Source organism: Sminthopsis crassicaudata, chromosome 6 (genome assembly GCF_048593235.1).
Source record: "Sminthopsis crassicaudata isolate SCR6 chromosome 6, ASM4859323v1, whole genome shotgun sequence".
NCBI classification, from domain to species: Eukaryota; Metazoa; Chordata; class Mammalia; order Dasyuromorphia; family Dasyuridae; genus Sminthopsis; species Sminthopsis crassicaudata.
Window position 1 is genome coordinate 180583543 of NC_133622.1, and position 22130 is coordinate 180605672.

General features: G+C 48.3%; 1 protein-coding gene and 1 long non-coding RNA gene across 10 annotated transcripts in view; one reads left to right on the top strand and one right to left on the bottom strand.

Moving 5' to 3' along the window:
• Positions 1–22130, top strand: part of MTUS1 (microtubule associated scaffold protein 1) — a 125579-nt gene that overhangs the window by 6591 nt on the left and 96858 nt on the right. The window contains exon 2 of one of the 9 annotated variants that reach the window (XM_074273884.1): positions 7432–7579. The exons of 1 other annotated variant lie outside the window; for it this stretch is intronic. The gene's annotated coding sequence lies outside the window, so the exon portion shown is untranslated. Of the gene's footprint in view, positions 1–5329; positions 5426–7431; positions 7580–11204; positions 11375–11408; positions 11507–11656; positions 11790–12074; positions 12096–16783; positions 16900–17908; positions 17930–22130 lie in introns of those variants that run through there. 7 more of the 9 variants (XM_074273886.1, XM_074273885.1, XM_074273887.1 and 4 more) reach the window with 7 other exon arrangements.
• On the bottom strand, positions 108–11123 carry LOC141546204 (uncharacterized). Its single transcript, XR_012483263.1, has 3 exons — positions 10148–11123; positions 3775–3843; positions 108–368 (listed from the first exon to the last, which is right to left on the bottom strand). It is a non-coding gene; the product is annotated as an uncharacterized LOC141546204 (long non-coding RNA).

Here is a 22130-nt window from a genome sequence, read left to right on the forward strand (position 1 = left end):
GTGACTATTGGGTGCAATTTCCTGTTTGACAGATTTGAAACAGACCCAAGGTATTAAGCATGATCCAATCCCCTCATTTGACAGATAAAGAAATTGAGGCTCTGAGAGGTAAAGACATTAGACTGCAAGCTCTGTGAAGGTAGGGACTCTTGTCTCTTTTGTATCTCCAGTACTTAGCACATAGTAGGTTCTTAACCATTGTGTATCAACTGACTGACTCAATAGTTGCTTGTAATTTAGACAGCTTACAATAGATCTGCGCAGCCTTCTTGTAATAAGTGTTTATAGATCTGCTTTGGCCCAATCTTACTTTGTGGGGAGCTGGAGGATGGTCATGACTCCCTCAGTCTCCTGTATTTTTCTTTTTTCTTTAAAAAAAAAAAAAAAAGACTTTATTGTAAATTTAATATTAAAATACCAATACAGCTAAAGTTGTTTAAAAAAACTCAAGTAAATGAATTGTAATGCATAATGTAGCTAAATCATTTCTCTAACTGAAGTGCCTTCTTTTATCTTTTTGTTGTCAGAACTTCTGCCATTTCTCTTAATATTGCTACTCTTGTATTTGTGCTAAGATATCTGCCATTGCTTCCATCTTCTGTTCATGCCTTTGAAATAAAAGTCCAAATCTGGAAAGTAACAGCTTAATCTCAGCAATCTTAGCTCTCCTCCCACTAACTACTTATTACACAAAGACAGTCACAGATCGTGAGCAAACCTATTTAGCAAAGCAAGCAGTAAAACAGTAATTGGGGAAGTTATAGAGATTCATTTGAGTCATAGAAAGCCTTCTGATAGAGAGATGGAATGGCAGCGCCAATGGGGAGAGAACAGTGTTATTGGAGAGGTTGGCCCTTAAAAGCCTTTGGGAGTGGTAAGTGGTGAGACACTGGGGACACATCGGGGGTACTCCCTCCCCAGTGGCTTTTGGGGCTTCCCCATTTGCTATTCAAAGCTTGTACTTTCTGTTACTTCTTCTCTGCTTCCAGAAATCTCTCAGCCACTCAGCAGTCCCATCCTGAAGAGAGAATTATGCATCATCTACACAAAGAGAATTTAAATCCATGGCAGCGTAGTCATAGCTGAGAGAATGTGGAGAGAGAGAAGGGAAGAGGAACCTTGGGAAACACCCACGGGTGCTGCTGTGACATGAGGGGGAATGAGCCAGCAGAGAAGGCTGAGGAGGAGCAGAAATAATGTTATGAAAACCCAGAGAGGGGAATGGAGGAGCCAGAGGTCAAGAGTATCCCAATCAGCTGAGGGATTGAGAAAGTGAGGAATGAGAAGACCATCACATCTGAAAATGAGGAGTTTCAGCTAAATGAGGTTGGAAGCCACATTGATTGCAAATAGTTGAGGAGGTGATATAGCAATAATAGAAAGGCTTTTTTTTTTTTTTCTTTTTTTCTCTAGAAGTTTGGCTGAGAAGACCAAAATGGAGGAGAAATATAGAATGATAGCTTGAAGGGATGGCAGGGCCTAGTGACATGTTTTGGATTTTTATAAAGGATGAGAAAGATTGGGCACCTTTGAAGCTGTGTTGCAGTATATTTAGGTTAATCCCCTGTGAGGCCATTTAGGGTTCTCTTGGCAGAAATAGTGAAGTGGTTTGCCATTTTCTTCTCCAGCTCATTTTACAGATGAGGAAACTGAGGCATACAGAGTTAAGTGACTTGCCTAGGATCACAGTTATTAAGTGCCTGAAGTCAGATTTGAATTCAGGAACATGAGTCTTCCAGATTCCAGGACAGGGCTTTATCCTCTGAGCCACTGAGCTGCCATTTTCAAAGGCAATAGGGAAGGAACCAGTAACTTAATAAAAGGGTGAAGGGACAATCTACAGGAGAAAGTGAGAGAAGGGAACCAAGAGTTTGTTGTTGGTGAAAGAAGTCAAGAGGTTATCAGACGTGGAGAATAGGAGAAGAGGCAGGTCACGTTAATAGCCTCATTTTGAGGGGTAAAGGAAGAAGGGATGTCCTCCACTGAGGGGTTGGAAAAGGGGGTGCTGTGGGGGCTGGGGAACAGAAGAGAAAGTTTGGAAGGGCTGCCAGGGGAGGAAGATGGGATCCATTGGAGGGGAATAAAAGGTGAGGGAGGAAGAGGGATTTTTTTTATTTCACCCCAGAGGACAAGGAAGTCCTGGGAATTTATGGAAATGGCAGATGTTTAGGATGGGTTTGGAGGGCAAGGCTGGGAGTGGGAGAAGACTGGAGATAAGGAGATCCATTAGGAAGCCATTAAATCCTTATAGGTGAGGACTGTGTGGGGGAGAAGATGAAATGGGGTGAAAGATATTGAAGGAAGTAGAATCAAGATGTGTGGCCATTGATGTGCTGAGGGAGAGTGAAGTTTTGAGGTTATTGGCCTAGGGGCCAGAGAAATGGCCATAGGAAATAGATATAACATAAATAAATTCAGGTGTGTTTTGAGAGGGGAAGGAGGGGGGCACTAGCAGCTGGATTAGGGGAGATGTTTAGGAAAAGCTGCAGGTGGGAGGCAGTGTCTGAGTGGTAAAGGATTCTAGGCATTGGAGGCAAGGAGAGAATGAACAGCAAATATAGGGGCCAACGTACAAAGGCATGGAGATGAGAGATGATGAGTTAAGTGTGAGCAAAAGAAGGCCAGTGTGGGTGGATCATGGACTACGTAGAGGGAAGTAAGGAGGCCTCCAAATAATCTTTGAGCCAGGGGCTGAAGGGTTTTGAATAACCCAGGAGTTCCTAGAGGTAGTAGGCAGCCACCGGGAGCTGGCAACTTAACAAATATAAAGGGCTTTGCAAAGTGTAAACCGTTATATATAGTTCTCCCTTCCACATAATGGGAGCTAGGGACGGGATTCTTCCCTAGATCTGGAAAATCTGCATAGAGAAGTCCGAATTATTATGGTATTAAAAGATAAAATATATTGATGTTAATACATAGACACATTTCTAAGTTTCTAATCTTTTTTCTGTGTTGTCTGCTGGCTTTTGAGTATTGTCTACAGTTTTTGCAACCCCCCCCCCAAAAAAAAATTCCTACTTGGTTTCTTATGCCATCCCTATCAAATATCAAAACCACAATGGGAAAAGCTGTGATGTGGGAAGCTAACTGTTAAGTTCTAGTTATTACAGTAATAAGAAAAATAATGATAATTATTATTATTGATGTTTCTTGAGTAGGGGATGGGATCAGACCTGTATTTTAGGTAAATCTCTTTGGTGGTTAAATGGAGGATGGACCGGAGTAGGGAGAGAGCTGTTGCAATAGTCCAGAGGGTCTGCACCAGAGAAGGGAGTATGTTTGCAACACCTTGGATATGGAGTGAGGGAGAGTGAGGAGCCCAGATCTCTTATGTTGGGAGCCCGAAGGACTGGGAGGGATGCTGCCCATAATAGTTTTAGGGAAACTTAGGAGACAAGTGCTAAGCTCATGAATTCTGTTTGGGTATTTTGAGCTTGAGATACTACGGGCCTCAGATAAGCCAAAGCACAAAAATTTGAAGAGGGAGGGGGCATTTACAATTGAGGAAGGGGGTCAGGAACATCTTTGGGGTAGAATTGGTAGCTGAACTGAGTCTTGAAGGAAGCTAGAGCTTCTAGAAAAAGAAGGGCATTCCATCTCTACAAAGGCGGGGAGATGGGAAATAGCCTGTTGAGTTTGGGAAACAGTCAGATATCTGGTCAGTTTGTTGGAGGTCAGTTGTGTCGTAAGGCTGGCACAGAGATTAGTGAGCTGGCAAGCAGAGGAGCTGGATCACTGACTCTAAGGGGGAAGGAAGTGGGTCAGACAAACCTGTGCCTTAGGAATGGCTGTTCCACAGAGGATGCATTGGAGAGATTTGACTGGAGGCAGGGAGATCATCTAGGAGGCAGAGAGATGAAGAGGGATGTGAGACAAATCTGAAGAGGTAGAATTGACCATTTAAAAATCGATCAGGTGTGAGGGATGGTGGAGAAGAGAAGGGAGACAAAATAGATTATTGTTTAACTCAGAAAAATAAAATTTAAAAAATTATTCTGGAAATATGACCCAGTTCTTATTAAAGGGAATTTTGGAAGAGAGGCAGGTTAAAGGAAGGGCATAATGTCAGCTTTGGACATGATGGGATTGTGCTGTCCATGGGCTGTCCAGGTGGAGATATCTACTCAGTTCAACACTGAGATGGCCACTTTTGAAGTTGGAGAAGATCTTGGGGATGGTCTAGCTTATCCTCCTTGTTTCCCAGAGTAGGAAACCTATCCAGTGAAGGGTCTTGCCCAATGATGGATAGTAGGTAATAGGAGAAGATTAAGGCCTAGAAATTAGATCTCTATGGGTTCCATGGCCTTTTGAGTCTATAATTCTCTCCTTCAAAACTTGCATGTGGGATCATTCAGGAGAGTCCAGTTGCTGGGATTTTCCTGTGTGTTGCCTTTTCTTTTTTCTTTTCTTTTCTTTTTTTTTTGCAAGACACTTGGGGTTAAGTGACTTGTCCAGAGTCACACAGCTAAAAAGTGTTAAGTGTTTTAGGCAGGATTTGAACTTGGGTCCTCCTGACTCCAAGCCAGTCTACTGTGCTGTCTAGTTGCCTCTGTATTGCCATTCTTAAGTTCTATTTATATCCCCCAGCACCTGCCACAGTCTTTGGCACACAGTCGGTATTCAATAAATGCTTATTGAACGATTGTCATTACTGTTGAAATTGGAGAGAAGTCATACATTTAGGGATGAATGAGATAGCATTTATTAAGTACTTACTGTGTACCAAATACTTTAGTAAGAAACTCAAGGATATGAAACCCAGTTAGGTGGTCCCTGATTTGAGGGAGTTTACAGGAGAAGGAGATGGGAGAGGAGCTGAACAGGCTTAGAGGGATGGGTCAGGGCTTGTTCTTTGTCTAACCTAAACCAGAAAAGAGAATTTTACAATAAGGGCAATCCTGACTTCTGGGACATTAGAGAAGGCTTCCAGGCTCCCAGCCCTTCCCTAGCTGTTGGGTGAAGCCTCGGGTTCCTTCTCCTCCGGGTCCTCTGTCACCACTCTTCCCCTCCCACCCCAACTGCCACTTCAAAGAAAACTTGCTGGTTGTCCCTGTTGCTGAGCTGCAGGAAGGCCCTGGAGCAGTGGGGAGTTGGAAGCATCCCAGGACGGTGAAGAGCAGAGAAGGGGAGCCAGGGGCTGCTTAGAACTGGGAGGAATCGCCCTCCCTCCATCCCCAGGCCTTGGTTCCCCTTCGAAGTGGAGCAGCCTCTGTAAAGGTCAGGGAGCCCTCCAGTCCCAGGCGGCAGCAGGAATGTCCAGCAGTGCTATCTTTAGGGCTGGCCAGCTTTTTCCATGCTGCTGCTTTGGGCCAGGCGGAAGCTGGGGCACTGGGCAGGGGCTGGTGACGAACATGAAGCTTTGAATCAGAACCTCGGACCTCCCGAGGAAGAGCCCCACCTGGGCACCTTACCCAAGAAGCAGGTAGCAGGAAGTTGCCCTTTCCTGGGGAGCAGGGGGTGGGGAGGAGGTGGTGGCAGAGGGAGGAGGAGCTGAACCAGCTCTCCCTTGGGTGCACGATGTGTCCTTGGCACAGTCGGAATGGAAAATTTATTTCATTTCAGCCAAGTGGACTTTGAAGACGTGTTGTAACTCTGGGGAGACAGCTAGCCTAGCCCTCCGGGAATGGGCGGGCTGGGGCTGGACATACTTATGTTTGAAGAAAGGACTTCATTTTAGAAGTAACTTTCTGCCCCCCCACCACAAAAGGGGATAGTGAATTTGGCCAGGTATTTCATCTAGCTTTTCTGTTCCTTTGGTTTCTGCCTCTTCCATCATTTCAGAAGCCATCCCACCCAACCCATATCCTCAAGAACCCCCTATTTGGGGCCCCTGATAGGAGTTATTGGGCCTCTGCTCAATGACACCTATTATGGGGAAGATCCTTCCTTTCTCCACCCACCCCCCATCCCCTTTTGGACAGCTCTCACTGGAAGCCTTTTCTTTTCTTTTTTTTTTTTTTCTTTCTGGTGCCAGAACTAAACTGGGTTGTATGTGGCTTCTACTTCTGTGTTTTGAGTTCTGAATTCTGGGGCAAGAAAGCCAGCCCTTCTTGTTTGGGACCTAGAAGTAGCATGGTAGAATATGTACTTGGAACAAGGAGGTTCTGGATTCCAGTCCACCTTGACCACTTACAATCTGGGAAACCACAGAAAAGTTATTTCACCATTTTCTTCCTCAAAGTCCTCATCCATGAAACAAAAAAAGTTATGTTCCGTTTCCTAATCAGGAGAAGAGCACCTTGAGACTATCATTAATTTCCTGGATGCTTTCTTAATGTTTAGCACCGTGCTTTGTACACAGAAAGCACTTAATAAACTCCACCCATTCATTCATTTAAGAAGGAAGTTGGATTTTGGCCTCCAACTTCCTTCACCACCTTCTCCTCTCTGTTTACCTTTTTCTGGGACTCTCCAGGTGTGGCTTAATGACCTGACCTGGTAGTTCCTTCATTTTGGATAGGAATATAGCTTAGTTCCCAAGTTGTGAGGTAGAAGGTGGTATGGGTACAATCTCTCTGGATAATCCCACTCTCCTGGCTGCTGAGGTTACTTAAGAATTTCCCTGACTCCAGTTTTTGTTTTTTTTTTCCCCTGAGGCTGGGGTTAAGTGACTTGCCCAGGGTCACACAGCCAGGACTGTTAAGTGTCTGAGACCAGATTTGAACTCGGGTCCTCCTGAATTCAGGGCTGGTGCTCTATGCACTGCGCCACCTAGCTGCCTCCACTGACTCCAGTTTTGAGGAAAATCTACGATATTTTTGTGTAGCCATGTAACTTGTCTCTTGGCAAGTCACTGGGGGCAGGGGGCAGTGTTTTTCTGGGTTCATGCTGAGATGAAACCAGGATGGCAGCTGCCCCTTACTGCTTCTGTGACTTTCACAATAGCTACTATGAGGGTTTCTCTTTAGGAGATCATTTGTTATTGTTCCAAACGTACTCACTTAAACCGCCACTGATGGTACTTCTCCCATCATCCATTGAGATCAGCCAGCCAGCCAGACTAAATGAGCTTTCTGAAGGTAGTCCAGTAGGAATAATTGGGACAAACACCCCCCTAAAAGTCTGGGTCCAGAGGGAAGGGATGTTAAGCTGGAAGAGCTAAGTTTGGATGGAAGAATGAGCCTTCAAGATGATCTTGACAGATACAGGGCTGAATTGAATTAGACAAATAGCAATGAATGCAAATAGCAATTGAATCACTTGGGTTCAATAATCACCTTCCCAAGTGAACTGGGCGTGTGTCTGCTTAGACTACAGTTTGTCTAAAAAGAGCACAGTGGGTGGGGAGGGATCTCCCAGCTTGAGATGCTCAATAATGTGTTCAGACTAGTAGAGGAGGCCCAGGGAGGACCTTTTTTTGAAAACCTGGAATCACAGAATGTTAATGATGGAAGAGAACATCTAATCCAAGGACCTTATATTTTACAGATGAGACAGAAAGACAGAGATGAACTTGAGGGGTGTGGCTTCCAGGAGGGAACTCTGCCTCAGTGGAACCTCATCGGGAGAATTCTGTTCCATTCCAAGGATTCTGGCTAAGCTGGAGAGTGTCTAGAAGAGGCCGGTATCATAGGAGGTGTGTAAAATAGGACCAGGGATGCTGAATGCCATGGAGGGAAGACTAAGGGTTAGCTTTCCTGAAGATTTGGAAGAGCTGGCATGTGGAGTAGAGACTGGCTGTTCTTCTGGGCTCCCAGGGCAGAACCAGGAACACTGGGGTGGGGGTAGAGGGAAGAGAGGCTAATTAAGCTCATTAATAGATAAATATTCCTAACGATTCAAGTTGTTCAAAAAGTAATCATTTGTCTCAGGAATGAAGGCTTCCCCTCCATGAAGTTCTTGAAGCAGAGGTTGGATCATGCTTTATTGGTTATAACTGGGGCCAAATTGGCTCCCATTTTCACATTTTATGATTTTGAATTGACACATAACTCAGCCCAAAAGCATGCATAAGGTAATTAAGAGTAATTGTTGATGGTGATTGGAAGGCAGGGATGGGGGAGGTGCCCTCATGGCTGCAGGAATGAGGAAAGGCCTCTTTGTAGGAGATGGAGGCCATCTGTAAAATATAAGGTCTTTGGACTAGGTGCTCTCTTCCATCATTAACATTCTGAGATTCTGGGTTTTCAAAAGGTCCTCCTTGACTCCCTCTACTAATCTTTTGGGTTAATAAGTGCTTCTTTTAAAAAGACTGAACCTTCCCAGAGGGCCTTTGTCATCAGCCAACACAATCACTTATATCTGGTGGTTTTCCTTCCAGCTCCTTGATGAGTGAGGGAATGCGAATTCTCCTTTGTAGAGACATGAGTTAGAATGGGCAGCCAGTGGTAGCATTCTGCCTCCTTGCCTCTCTCCCCTTTCCCAAACCCATCCAATTCCTCATCGGCTCCCTCCTCCCTCTGTAGGGTCCACCTCATGTGGGCTGTCTGTCATGGAAGAGATGGGAAGACATGAAGAAGAGAGGGACACATAGACAGAGACAGAGAGACAAGAGAGAGGCAGACAGACAAGCAGAAACAGAGACTCAGAGATAGAAACAGGGGAGGAGAAAGTGGAAGAGAGGGTGAGAGGAAAAAGAAAGGCCGAAAGAAAGAGAAGAAGAGAGAGGAAGAGAGAGAGAGAGAGGAGGGAGACATACAGAGAGACTCAGAGAGAGAAAGAAATAAAGAATCAGAGAAAGAGGAGGGAGAGGCAGACAGAGACAGACACAGAGAGAGACAGAGATAGAGAAGGGGAGAGACAAAGAGAAACAGAGAGAAAGAGGAAGGGAGGGAGGGAGAAAGAGAAAGAGGGAGAGACAGACAGACAAAGAGAGACCCAGAGAGAGACAGAGGAAGGAAGAGAGAGAGAGAGAGAGAGAGAGAGGAGGGAGACATACAGAGAGACTCAGAGAGAGAAAGAAATAGAGAATCAGAGAAAGAGGAGGGAGAGACAGAGACAGACACAGAGAGACAGAGATAGAGGTGAGAAACAAAGAGAGACAAACAGAAACAGAGAAAGAGGAAGGGAGGGAGGGAGAAAGAGAAAGAGGGAGAGACAGACAGACAAAGAGAGACCCAGAGAGAAAGACAGAGGAAGAAAGAGAGAGAGAGAGAGAGAGAGAGAGAGAGAGAGAGAGAGAGAGAGAGAGAGAGAGAGAGAGAGAGAAAGAGAGAGAGAGAGAAGGGGGAGAGAGAGAGAGACAGAGAGAGAGAGAGAGAGACAGAGACAGAGAGAGAGAGAGAAAGAGAGAGAGAGAGAGAGAGAGAGAGAGAGAGAGAGAGGAGGGAGACATACAGAGAGACTCAGAGAGAGAAAGAAATAGAGAATCAGAGAAAGAGGAGGGAGAGGCAGACAGAGACAGACACAGAGAGAGACAGAGATAGAGGAGAGAGACAGACAAAGAGAAACAAACAGAAACAGAGAGAAAGAGGAAGGGAGGGAGGGAGAAAGAGAAAGAGGGAGAGACAGACACACAAAGAGAGACCCAGAGAGAAAGACAGAGGAAGGAAGAGAGAGGGGGAGAGACAGACAAACAAGAAGAAGCAGCCTTGTTCCCTGCCCTTGGGAAGATTCCAGTGTAGCCTCTAGTGGGAAGAAAGATTGATAGTCATTTAATTCATTATAGAACATTCATCAAAGATCCCAGGACCCACATATTCTTCATGAAACGTTTGGTGTGATGGAAAACACCCAGTGGATAGAGTGCTGGGCCTGGAGTCAGGAAAGACTCTAGCCTCAGACTCTCACTAGATGTGTGACCTTGGCCAAGTCACTTAACCCCCTTTGCCTCAGTTTCCTCATCTATAAAATGAGCTGGAGAAGAAAATGTCTAGCCACTCCAGCATCTTTGCCAAGAAAACCCCAAACGGGATCAAAGAGAGTCAGACATGGCTGAACAAACAAAAATAAAATTACAAACATCTCATTTGATGCTTACAACCACTCTGGGAAGTAGGTGCTATTATTATCCTCATATTACAGTTAGGGAAATTGAGGCAAATGGTAGTTAAATGTCTCAGACAAGATTTGAATTCAGGTCTTGCTGACTCCAAGTCTAATGCTCCATACAAATTGACCCTGACAAATGACATTTTACAATGTTGCAGGGTATTATTTATAGGGTATTATTGGGGATAGAACAGAGAGAAACATCCACACAGACCTTGGACTTTAGTCCTGCCTCTGAGCTGGGTCACCTTGGGCAAGTCCATTTAACCCCTTCTGAGTCTCAGTCTCCTCATCTGTAAAATGGGGATAGACAAGGCTTCCTCTTTCTCATGGCTGTCATAGGGCTCAGATGAAACTGCGTCTCTGAAGCACTTTGCAGCCTTTGAAGCTCCTATAAATGCCAGTTGTTTAATAATCCTAGTTCCTGAGAAAGGAGGGAGGAGGACCTGAAGGCTTGTGGATGACAGGTTGATGGATGGTATGAAATGGGTGAAATCCTGCTTGTCTCCCGAAGCCTCTCTCGCCTGACGGCTCCCCGTAGGAGATGGTTTCCCCTTCTCTGGATCCTTGGGCTTTTTCTGTAGGCTTCAGTCATCTCTTCTTACTTGAGATTCTATCTCATGGACTCGTGTGGGAGCCCAGCAGGGCCCGGTGTCTGGGAGGAGCTCAGTAGACCCTGACTGCCCTTGCCTCCCACCCTGCTGCAGAGGCCCCCTATAGCTCCCATGTGGAGGTCCCGGACCCGTTTACATATGGAGCTTGGGTGGTCTGGCTGTGGCTGCAGGAGAGTCTTAGGAGCCAGGGTCGGTTTTCTGGACCTTCATCTGCTGGGCAGAACAGGACAGCCTGTACCAGGGTGGCCAAGGAAAGTCAGGGAGAGGGAGAGGGAGGGGGGCCTCAGGGTCCAGGAGAACTGGGCGGGCAGAAACCTAAAAATAGCAGTGCTGTTGGAGTGTGTATGTGTGTGTGGTGGGGGAACTACTGGGCTGGGCCCTTTGCCACACTCTGGAAATTAGGGAAAAAGAGGAGGAGGAGGTTAATTAGGAGCAGATCATGCACGAGGAGGTTTTCCTGGCTCTGGTGGGACCCGGGGCCAGGGTCTTTTGGCCAGGCCTGAGCTTGCTGGGATGTTTCTAAGGTTCAGGAAGCCCCAGGAGGCTCTGGAGCAGAAAGGGAAAGGCACGTCTTGTTTTTTCAAGCTGCCTGATGTCACAGAAGAGCATTGTTTGAAGGCACTGGACAAATGGGCCCTTTGAGCAATGTCTCTGTTGGCCGGAGTTTTCTGGGAGGAGCTGGAGGAAGTGCCCCAGAGCCCCAGGCTGGCCCACAGGACAGCAGGGACCCAGGTCTGAGCCGGGATCCTGCTGGTGAAGAGGAGGCACTGGCCTTGGCCCTGGTTCGGCCTGGGTGTGGATTGTAGGGTCTCCCTGGGAGATGGTGGGTGAGTGAAGCAAGCAGCAGACCCCAGGCCAAGCCCCTTCCTTTGGCACCTGCTTGCAGGTTCATCCCCGAAGCCTGAGTTGAGAGAGGAGGCAGGCGATCAGCTCACAAAAGGCCTTCCAGCTTCCCCCCAGTGAGTGCCTGGCGTAGGGCAGTGCCCCGTGCCAGCTTTGGGTTTTGGTTTGCCAAGGGAAGGACTTTCAGGGGCTGAGGCTCCTGCGGGAGGGGTACTCCACGCCAGCAGGGAGGGTGGGCAGTGGGTGAGCACACGCAGGGGCCCCAGCTCTGCAGTTCAGTCAGCAGGGCCTGCCGCCCCAAGACCTTGCATGCACTTGAGTCCACTGGCACATCTTGGCATCCGAACACTAAGGCAGCAGTGGTCTTGGAATCAAATCCTGCTTAAGACACTTCAAAAGGTGGGACTTCATTTCCTTATCTCTAAAATGAATTTAAAGTAAAGGGGTGGGCTTCCCACCTTTAAAATCTCCTCCCAGCTTCCCCAAGAAACCATGACTCTTCCCTTCCCTCCCTTAATATAATTAATTGCCAAGCCCATGGATGCTCCTCCTGGAGACAGCTTTCCCTTTCCTGCCCCTCCTGGTTCAGGGCTGAGTTCCCTCTTCCATGACTGGCATCTCTGCCTCCGCCAGCTGCCACACTCCTGCTGGAAGTGACCGGGCTGCAGGATCCACGGATGGTGAGGGCAGCCGAGGGACAGCTTAGTAAGTGCCTGCGGATACGGGGTAAAACTGTGGCCCCTCTTGCTCTTTCTGAGTTTGTGTTCTGAAGGTGGTTGTTGGGAGGTTAGGAGAACAACAGTAGCACAGATCATTACATGTGGTAGTTTGAGACTGAGCACACTAAACCTGAAATCAGGAAATGCTTCCCTTAGGAGGTGGTACTTACTCAGCTGCATGGGGGGGGGGGCATTCTGGGCCTTGGTCTTAGCCCACCAAGGCTAAAATGTGGAGGGTACAGGCACCGAGTCTGTGCCAGGCTCTGTCCTAAGCACTGGGGGTACAGGGGAGGGATAGTACAGTGCACATAGAAGTTCTATATGGGGTGACCCTGGAGGGGAAGGCTATGGCAGCAGGGGTACCTGGAGGGGCTTCACAGAATGAGGATTCACTTTGTTCTGGGTATCGTCAGAAGGCAGAACCAGGAACAGGAAGGGAGGCTGTAAAGAGGCTGATTGAGGCTTGTTGTGGTCAAGAAAGACTCCTTTAGGCAGGGGTTGGCCTGGGTGACCACTCTCAGGTGCTGTAGTTCTGCTACCTCTCTGGCGCCTGGGAGGGTCGCTTGCTGGCCATGGGGCACAGTCACAGAGATGCGGCATGGAGCGCCTGGTGCATGAGGGGGCCAGCAAGAAGGTGGTCCAGCGTGGCGGGATCCTAGAGAAGGTAGAAGGAACAAGGCCTGAGGAGACAGAGAAGGTAGGAAAGGGCCAAACAGGAAAGTTTATATTTGTTCCTAGGAATCAAATATATACTGTGTATTATATATATGTATTACATATGTATATATAATATATATTATATGACAATAGGGATAATAATAATAATAGGGATTGAAAACCTTTGCACTTTCTGGAGGAGGGAAGGAGGTGACATGATTCCACCTGTGTTTCAGGACAATCTTCTTGGCAGTCAGCTGCAGGGGGGAAACAGAGGCAGCTTGACTAAGCAGTGACAGTTCAGGGCAGAGCTGATGAATGGGGCTGATCTAACTTCTTAAACAATAGTTCATGACCCCATATGGGGTCTCACAACTGAATGTAGGGGTTGTAAAATTGCAAAAGGGGTTGTTTTATTACAGTTTGTTATTATTATTGTATACCTGTTTGACATAGTTTTATACCTGGGGTCATGTAAAAATTTCTTGGGCAAAAAAAGATTGTAAGCAGCAAGATTATACAATAATCAGTTTTGATGGATGTGGCTCTTTTCAACAGCAAGGTAATTCAGGCCAGTTCCAATGGTCTTGTGATGGAGAGAGCCATCTGCACCCAGAGAGAGGATTGTGGGAATGAGTGTGGATCATGATATTGTATTTTCACTTTTTATAACTATTTGCATTTTGTTTTTTCTCTCATTTTTTTCCTTTTTGATCTGATTTTTCTTGTGTACCATGATAATTATGGACATATATATATATATATATATATATATATATATATATATAAAAGGAAGAGGGTGGGAGGAAGAAAGAAAAAAACTTTGGAATACAAGATTTTGCAAGGGTGAATGTTAAATTATCTATGTAGCTGTGTGACCCTGGGCTAGTCACTTAACCCCAATTGCCTCAGGGGAAAAAAAAGAAGAAAAAGAAAATTATCTATGCATATATTTTGAAAACAAACAGCTTTTATTTAAAAAAAAAAAACCAGAAATGGAAATGGAAAAAGTTTAAGAAACCCTCATCTGGGGGGCTGGTTGTGGGAGGGATGGACAGACAAACAGTAGAGATGGCTTAGCCATAGATGGCAAGATGTGGCCATTGATGGGACACTGGAATAAAGTTTGACACTGAAGTTGTAAATCTGGGGGAATTGGAAAGATGGCAGTGTCCTCAACAGAAATAGGCAAGTTTGGAGAAGTTAATAAACACAGATGTCTGTAGTAGATAAAACATAAGGCTGTGTAGGAGGGAGGAGCTTGAATGTTGGGGGTACCAGGAAGGTTTCATGCAGAAGGTGATATTTGGGCTGCATCTTGATGGAACAGAGAGACTCTGAGGCAGTAGTGAGGGCAGAGTGTATTCCATGTCGGGTGGCCAGAGAGAATGCACAGATGGGACATGGGGGAAAGAGAGAAGATTTGGAGCTATTGCAGAGAATGAAGCTGAAAAGATGGGTTGGGGCAGGGTAGGAGAGTGACATGGTCAGATCTGCACTAAGTCACCAGCAGCAGTGTGGAGGGTGGAGTGGAGGCAGCAGGCCCAGGGAGGCTGTGGCCCTGATATGGGTGACTCCCTTGGCTAGGGAAGGGCTGTATGAATGGAGAGGGGTCAGACCTGAGATATGGTGTGGCAGCAGAAAGGGCAAGGTGTGGCCACTGATTGGACGGGTGGACTGAGGGAGCTTGGGAGTTGAGACTGACTATGAGGTTCTAATCCTGGGAAGTCAGAATCAAGCGCCTTCAGCAGAAGGGCTGACTTTAAGGAAAGAGAATGAGCTCTGTTTGAACTATATTGAGTTTGAGGTGATTCCGGATCTTAGATTCAGCGTGAAGTAACCAGCAGGCCATTGGTGATGGATGAAGCTCAGGTGGGAGTCGGGTTAGGGAGAGAGCTGGGAGTCATCTGCATAAATCCCTGGAAGTTGAAGATGTTATCCAGAGATTATCTAGAAGGAGAGGAGGAGGAGAAGGCTCAGGTCAGAGCCGTGGGGAACAGCTGAGGTTAAAGGTAAGGTTTGAAAGATGAGTCAGCAGAGGAAACGGTAGGAGCACTCACAGGGGAGGAGCACTCAGACCGGAGCATCGTTCTGAAAACTCAGGGTGGAGATGGTCTCCAGGAAGAAAATGTGGTCAGCAGTGCCATATGCAGCAGAAAGGTGGAGGAAAAACCATCAGATTTGGTGATTGAGAAGTCACTGGGGGCTTGGGAGTGCTTAGTTCCATGGAATGAGTGACAAGGTCAGAATCTAGGAGTGGGAGGAGGTTGGCTTAATTTACTCAATGAATTGAGTGAGAAACCTAAGAGGTGGGATGATGGCCTGAGGGAGTGGTAGTGGCTAATGAAGGGTTTTTAAAGGATAGGAAAAAATTGGGCTTGTTTGAAGGCAGGACTAAAGGAACCAATGATAGGGAAAGGAACCAGGGAGGAGGGAGAGGAGAGAGTGTGACAGAAAGACACTCAGACCCAGAGAGAGAAGAAGCAAAAGAAGTAGAAGCAGAAGAGAAGCAAAAGAAGAAACTAGTGAAGAAGGAGCAAAAGAAGAGGGGAGGGGGAGGGAGGGGAGAGAGAGAGAGAGAGAAACTGGGAGAGGGAGAGGGAAAGACAATGAGGGAGAAGGGAGAGGGAGAGGGTGAGAGGGAGAAAAGGGAGAGGGAGAGAATGGGAGAAGAGGAGCAATAGCTAAGAGGGGAGGAATTCATGAGTGGAGGATGGCATAGAATTTTAAAAACTGACCCTCTTGGGTTGAGATTGCAATCTTAATGGACTCTAAGCTCAATGTGTGCTCAATGCGAGCCAGCTGTGTGGTAGGGCAGCCAATAAGGCTGATACTATCTTGGGCTGCATTAGGAAGGGGAGGTGAGAGTTACTCTGTTCTGGGTCCTGTTCCGGCCTCCCCGGTAGGAGTGTGACCTTGAGTCGGTGCCCTGTGAGGATTGGATTAAGAGATTGAGGTTACTTTGTTTGGAGAGAATCAGAGAGGAGGCGTGGTAGCTGACTACAGGTATTTAAAGGGTTAACACCGGGAGGACCATTTCCCCTCCTGCTTCCTCCCAGAGGCGGAATCCTGTGGAAGAGGCAGGGAAGTGCTGTACCATACTTCCTGATAGTTGGGTTTAGTCCAGAGTAGAAGGGGCTTTTTGGGAGGTGCTTGGAGATCTCCGAGAGGCCCGCAGCCTGGGCCTGGGATGGGTTGGACAGGTAAACCTCCGAAGTCCCTTCCAGCCCTTCCTTTCTGTGGTTGGGTGACAGGACGGATGAGGTTCCTGGGGCAGGAGCCGCAGGGACTTGGCAGCTCAGAGGCAGGCCCCATTTCCAGGACCTCCCCATCAGAGGGTGCACAGGCCTATGAAAAATTCAGGGAGGTCTTGGAAGTGGCCTGTGAGTTGGATTGAAGGAAGGCAATCTGTTGACATTTGGGGTTTTCTAGCACTGTTCTATGCCTTCTTCTCTGCTTTCCTTTCTCAGGAACCTTCATGAATAACCTTTCCTGACAGAGGCAGCTTCCAAGACTGAAGTAACTTCATATCAACCTATACTGCCTTGCTGATGTCAGTAATATAAAATACTTAATTTAAAAAATGATTTTTCCTGATATGGCTTCATAGAAACTCGGGACAGTTACTAGTCTTTCATTTTTATGCTCTATGGACTATTTAGTTTTGTTTCTTAACAAGATAGCTTTGTAGTGGCTGGATGAGGCAGCGGAACCCTGATTCTTTCTTTAATAGATGCTGAAGAAACTGATTCTAAAAATTCCTTCTTTAAGAAAGGATTCCTTTGAAATTTTTTTTTTTCCTGCATACTACTTAAAACAACAACAACAACATCATTTATGTCTTTAACTTTAATGATTTTCAAGGAATTAGTTTCTGGATCCGCGTGGGATTTGGTCCTTGTAGTTCTTGTGATTTTTCCTTCTTCCACTTCCTTCTTTGTGGGTGTGTTTAAAATTCTGAGTGGATTCAATCTGGAGGAAGTGATTATGAAATTCTGAGTCCGGAAAACTTGCTTTGTTTACTTACCTGAGTAAGGTGATTTGAAGCATTGTTGCTCCCCGGCTTCGGGTCTGGTGTTTGATGTGAGGATTGATATTGGATTATGAAGAAGTCAGAAGCTGCTGGGCTGTGGGTGAGATTGAGTGGGGCAGTGTTGGAGATGGAGAGACGCTCCAGTACCTGGGTGGTCACCCACTGAGCTCTCCTTGTATGGTCTGGTAGGGGAAGAGGGGAGAGAATCAGCATTCATTGAGCACCTACGAGATGCCGGGCACTATGTAGAGGACAATTCGTTTGACCTGGGTCCTTCGTGTCCCTGTTCCCTGTGGTCAGGGAGGCTATAATACAGAAGAAAGCTGGGGTTCCTCGTTGGAGAAGGCTGGTGGGTGCAGTCAGTTCGTCTATGGACAGGGAAGAATCAGGAGTGTGCATCTGCTTCCCGGGGGTGATACAGAGAGTCAGCAGGCTCAGGCTATAAACCTAGGACTCCGGCATGACCAATCTCAGTGAGGCACGCTTTATGGCACCAGATAAAATTAGACAACTAGTCTGTGACCTCCAAGGATCAGATGTAAACCCCTCCGTGGGTCTGCGGGAGGAGGGCCTTTTTGTCCAGCACCTAGTGTGTGGGAGCTGCCGGGAGAGAGGGCCGGGGATGAAAGGAGAGGTACCTGCTCATTGGTTCGGGCCGGGTTTGAGTGTGTGTGGGCGGGCTGGAGAAGTGATCCCTGCCCAAGGGAAAGGGGTGCTCTCCGCAGCGGGGGACTGCAGTGCCTGGGAGGCCAGGGCTGCCCGCATCCCGTTTAGGGAAGGTAGGGGCCCCGAGAACCGGGGGGGCACCCCCTGGCACTGGCAGCGAGTTGCCCCCCACTCCGGCCCCGGCGGATGCCCGGGCGCGCGCTGCGCCGGGCTGCTGCTGCTCCCTGGGACCCCTGGCCCTCAGCCTGTGCGGGAGGGGGCGGGGTGTCTCCGACTCCGGCCCCTGGCCCCTTGCCCGCCTGCCTGCGCAGCGGGCCAAAGCTGGGCTCGGAGGCGGTCCCCCACCGAGGCCGCCCCCTTCCCCAGCCCCTGGGCCCCGAGGGGACGGCGCCCCCCGCCAGGGCTCCCCTCGGGCCGGCCCCACTTGGAGTTGAACTTGGACCCCTCGGGAGGCCCCCAAATGGGTGAGTCTGAGAGCGAGCCGAGGAAGGAGGGAGTGCGGCGGCGTCTGCGGCTCCTCCTCTTCCTCTCTCCTCCTCCCTTCTCTTCTCTCCTCTTTTCTCCTTCCCTTCTTCCCTTGCTCGTCCCCCTCTCTCCCTCTGTTTTTACGCTTCTTGCTGTTCGCTTTCTTTCTCTCCTTTCTCGACCTTCCCCTTCTCTCCATTCTCCTGCTCTTGCCTCTCCCCCCTTCCCTCTCTCCTTCCCCCTCCCGTCTCCTCCTCGTGAGGAGTAATTGCCGTAACTTGGTGAGTCCCGTAGTGCGGCGCTGCTCCATCCTAGGTGCTTAATAGTCATTTATTTACTCTGCTTCTCCACTTGCGAGTCGTGGCTCTGGGGGCGCGGGTCCCAGAGGGACGGAGGAGACGCTGTCACGGCCCAGGCTCCAGGACTGGGGGAGCAGCAGCCGGCTGGCGTTGGGGAGGGGGAGCCCGCCGCCGCAGACTGGGGGCGTAGGGAGCGGAGAGCATCTGAGTTCAAATCCGGCCACATTTTGCTTGAGTGATCTTGGGGCTGCTTTCCTCAGCTGCAAAGTGAGCTTCCCTCCCCTTCCATCCCTGCTCTCTGATCCTTGCGAATTCAGGTGTTGGGGGGAGGCAGGGAGGGAGCCCCCTGCTTTCTTAAATAGCTCATGGGTCTGACCTGTCCTCCTTCAAAGGAGCGTGGCCTGGAAAAAGCCCAGCTTCCAAGGTTCTTCTAGGAAAAGCATGGGGGGCAGGGAGGGGCGGAAGCTGGTCTGTTCGTCCTGTGTATGGGGAGGTGGGGGCGGCGGGCATTTTGGGAAGGAAGGCCCATTTTCCAAATAGTCCTGGGATCAGGCTCCCACGCTCTCTGGGGTTTCATTTCACCACTGGGTGGGCTCCCTTGGAGCCAGGCAGGACCTCTCGGGTCACCTCCACCGGCACTCTCACCTTACCCTGGAGGAGCCCGAGGAAGGGGGGAGCAGGCCTTGGCCAAGGTCACACAGCTACCAGCAATGGGATTTTCATGCAGTTGTGTGGGGCCCGTTGCTCTCCTGCTGGTCTCCCTTAATTTCAAGATGCTTGGGCCAGTTTGTATAAAGCTGGTGCCCTTGCTTGGGTCAGCTGCCTGTTTCCAGTGGGCAGGGAAGGAGAATCTGCTGGACTGAGGCTCTTTAGGAGCCTGTTTGAGGGTGTCTCCTCAGAGGGTGCAGTCTTCTCCTTTTCCCCCCTCTGATACTCCTTCCTCTCTTCCTGATTTTCTTCCCCTCCCCCTTCTCTGTTCCCTCCTCCCCTTCTTCTTTTCCTCCCCCTCTTCTTCCATTCCTTCTCTCCCTCCTCTTTTCATCCTCTTCTCCCCTCCTCCTCTTTTCCTATTCATCCCTCTTTTCTTCCTCTCCTTCCCCTCATCCCCACCCCCCCTTCTTCCCCTCTCTCCCTAGAGCACTAGCAACAACTCACATCTTTCCTTGAGCCAGAGGTTTCCATGGGATATCTGCTGCCTGCTCACACATTCTTTGTATCTGTCTCTCTATCTCTGTCTCTTTCCTCTTCTCTTCCTTCTCTCTGCATCTCTTTCTCTCTGCCTGTTTTTCTGCCTTTCTGTTTCTGTCTTTCTGTCTTTGTCTCTATTTCTCTTACCTTTCCTCCTTTTCTCTATCTCTGTCTCAGTCTGTCTCCCTATGTCTATCTGTCTCTCTCTGTGCCTCTTGTCTCTCTCTCCTTTCCTCCTTCTCTGTTTCTCCTTTCCTCCTGTCTTTCTGTCTGTCTCTTCTATCTCTGTCTCTCTGTAGGTGTGTGTTTGTGTGTGTGTGTGTGTCTGCCTCTCTCTGTTCCTCTCTGTGTCCTTCTGTGTCCCTTTTTCTCTCTGTCTGTCTCTCTCTTCCCCTCCCCCTTAGAACTTCACCATCACTCTTTCTGCTTTTCTCTCTGGTCTCACAGAGACACTCTTCCATTCAGCGGAAAAGAATACTAACCATGGAATAAAGGTCCTGGATTCAAATCTGCTCATGTGAGCTTGGACAAACCTTCCTCTCTCCCCCCACTGCTCGGGCCTGGGGTGCCCCCTGCTGCCTGAGCCCAGGACATTTTCCCCTAGACTGTCGCCTAGGCCTTCAGTGGTGTCTCTCGCCCCCAGCAGTAGCCCTTCACTTAGATCGGGGTAGAGCTCAGGCAGCCAGGAGTTTTGGATGAGGAAAATGCCAGGTTTCTTTTCAGTTGCCTTGAGCTCTTTTGAGCATTCCTGTCAGATATTTAAAAATGTGATTTGGAGAAGCATCCATACCACACATTTCATCTGCCTACAGGGGCAGGGCATAAAAAAAGGTATTAGTGGTTACTTCTCAAACAATGGTTATTTTCTAAACAACAGTCATTTAAATGGAATAAATGGGTGTGTTTTGGAGAAAAGTAGGACAAGGACATAGAACTGACATTAAGTCAAGTTCAGGAAGCAGTAATTCAGGAAGAGGCAGTATGGCCCAGTGGGTAGAGAGGCACCCTGGGACCATAAAGACCTAGCTTCAAGTCCAGCTTCTCTTCCTGTCCATGGGCAATGAACCTGTCAGTGACTTTCTAAGGTTGCAAGCTGCTAAGAGGATGCAGAGCTATATCAGTAAAGGGCATTCCCTCACCTGGGAGTTCCCTCTGCCAGGGCAGTCAGTATTCAGGAACAAAAACAAAACTTTGGGCCCAGAGTGATAGGTGTTTAATTAAATTAAATTTAAGCTTTGCTGTCCCCTCTGTGTCTTGGGGAAGGAATTGGAGGAGAGTCATGTACTGAGAGCCTCAGTTTCCTCTTCTGTAAAGTGAGGCTGGGTTAAATAGTCCGTGTGGCTAATTTAATTTAGCTCTGCCTCTGATGCTGGTTCAGTCCCAGGGATACACAAAGACCAAGCAGGAAGGGTCTTGTGTTCTGCTGCCTCCAAAGGGGGCAAGTTAGTGACTGGGGACCTTTCCTTGGGCTTCCCTCAGTGCCAGCTGCAGAATGCACATCTGGATGGTTTGCACTGACTCTGAGCCTCTGGGAAACTGCATCTGGTAAGATGCAGAGCAGTGCTAAGAAGCCGAGACTCAGCATGAGGACCTCAGCCTGCTCTGGGCAGCCTCCAACCCCCAGCCAGCCGATGGTGGCTCTCCCTTCCTCAGATTGTCCCAGAGCACTTTCCCACTTCCCTTCTTTGTCCCATCACTCCTTGCTTTTTATTGAGCCCTTCTGGGGATGTGCCAAATCCCTCCCCTTAGATGAACATTTTCTTGGGGTAACAGCTGGTCCTGCTATCCTGCTCAGACAGTGCTGCACAGGAGATGACATATCCCCTCCCCCCCTTTTTTTGGATGCCATTGGGCTTTGAGTTACCAAGACCTGGATTCAAATCTTGCCTTTGACACATGTTAACGATGTGACCATAAGAGTGGTAATTATTAAGTGACTACTATGGGCCTAGGACTATGCTAAGTGCTTTACAGTTATCTCATTTGATTCTCACAACAACTCCTTTGAGGTAGGTGCAAAAATTATTTCCATTTTACAGCTGAGAAAATTGAGGCAGACAGAGGTCAGACAACCTGCTCTGAGTAAGTAAGTGCCTGAGGCTGGATTTGAATTCTAATTTTTCTGACTTCAGACCCTGCTCTCTGTGCACTCTCTCTGGCACTACTTAGCGGCCTCTGTGAAAAAGTTGTTTTACTCAAGCCTCAGTTCTTCTCAGCTATAAAATAGGGATAATAATTTGTGAGGTTCCCCGAGTCTCCTATAAAGGCAAGCACGAGCCTGTTTGTAAATGCTCTGGCAAATGCTGCTTGTTGCTAGGGTAAAGTTAACATCCCTGCCACCCAGCACTGGTACCCTGAATTGAATTTTGGTGGGGAAAGGGAGCTAGAGGACAGCCCTAGAATACAAATTCTTATCGGGTGGGCACCAGCAGAGTGACCATGGAGGGAGCAATCACGTATCTAGATGGCCTTAGAGACTGGGGCTGCTCAGAGAGAGGAGGGACGGAACTGCCCATATCAGACTTTGACTGGCCCTACTGGCAGTTGCCCAGTCCTGTCCTCCCCCAGGTTGGCAGCATCTGCCTTGGGATCTGAGAAAGTGGTCCCACAGCCTTCCCTCAGGTGCTTCCAGGAAGCAGGAATTCGCACACAGTAGGTCCTTCATCAGTGTGTGTTTAGACTGAATTAACACCAGAAACATTTCAGAGGCCTT